Source organism: Nerophis lumbriciformis, linkage group LG01 (assembly GCF_033978685.3).
Source record: "Nerophis lumbriciformis linkage group LG01, RoL_Nlum_v2.1, whole genome shotgun sequence".
Taxonomy (NCBI): Eukaryota; Metazoa; Chordata; class Actinopteri; order Syngnathiformes; family Syngnathidae; genus Nerophis; species Nerophis lumbriciformis.
Genome location: NC_084548.2, coordinates 68,297,501 through 68,298,233, shown reverse-complemented (window position 1 = coordinate 68,298,233; position 733 = coordinate 68,297,501). Strand labels below are relative to the sequence as shown.

At 37.2% G+C, this 733-nt stretch overlaps 1 protein-coding gene across 3 annotated transcripts in view; it reads left to right on the top strand.

The window, feature by feature from the left end:
* The first annotated feature begins 285 nt into the window (after positions 1–285).
* The window catches only part of LOC133572191 (Ig-like V-type domain-containing protein FAM187A), a 31,284-nt gene continuing 30,836 nt past the window's right edge, over positions 286–733 (top strand). For all 3 annotated transcript variants that reach the window (XM_061924989.2, XM_061924997.1, XM_061925006.2), the window contains exon 1: positions 286–733. This exon is cut by the window's right edge and continues 237 nt beyond it. The gene's annotated coding sequence lies outside the window, so the exon portion shown is untranslated.

Below are 733 nucleotides of genomic sequence, written 5' to 3'. Positions count from 1 at the left end.
TCGTGACAACTAGCCAAATTAGCAGGAAGTACAAAGAGTTAGCTTTGGAGAGCTTATTTACTTTCAAGTGTCCCCAGACTTTGGAGGTTTTGCTTAACCCCGCCTAATCAATGTGAGTCATGTTCAGTGTTTTTAATATATATATATATATATATATATATATATATTTTAAATTTTATTCGAGTCATTATTAGTTCATGGAGGTTGCGTCATTACGTCACGTCAATAAAAGAGCAAGGTTTCGAAGGAGTGCTTTGTATTTATTAAGCGACGCCGCCACGCATCAAAAGGCGGTTGTACCTCGACTAGTTTACTTTGTGACTACTTTTGAAGCGTTTAGACGGCAATTCAAGGTGTTTTTTTTATTTTTTATTTAAGCGAAACAGGTGAATTTAAAGGGTGCTCGGTGACAGGAAGCGGAGAGTATCCGCCCACGCGGTGCGCCCCTCGCACAGAATCGAACAAACTTACCCGCAGAAACAATGTTATGTGTTGCGTTTGAGGCTACTGGGGAGTCGGAAATGTCACATATGAAGCCTAAAACTTTACCGAGCATTGTAAATATTGTTTGTTTGCGTGTGGAGACGTAAAAAAAGTAATCACAGTTTTGATTAGTTTTTTTAATCCCTGTAAAGAAGATTATAGTTAAATTAATACTGCAAGATATCTAATGATAGATCAAAGACAATATGATTACAAATATGTGAAGCCCTCGGATCTTACTTGATAAGAA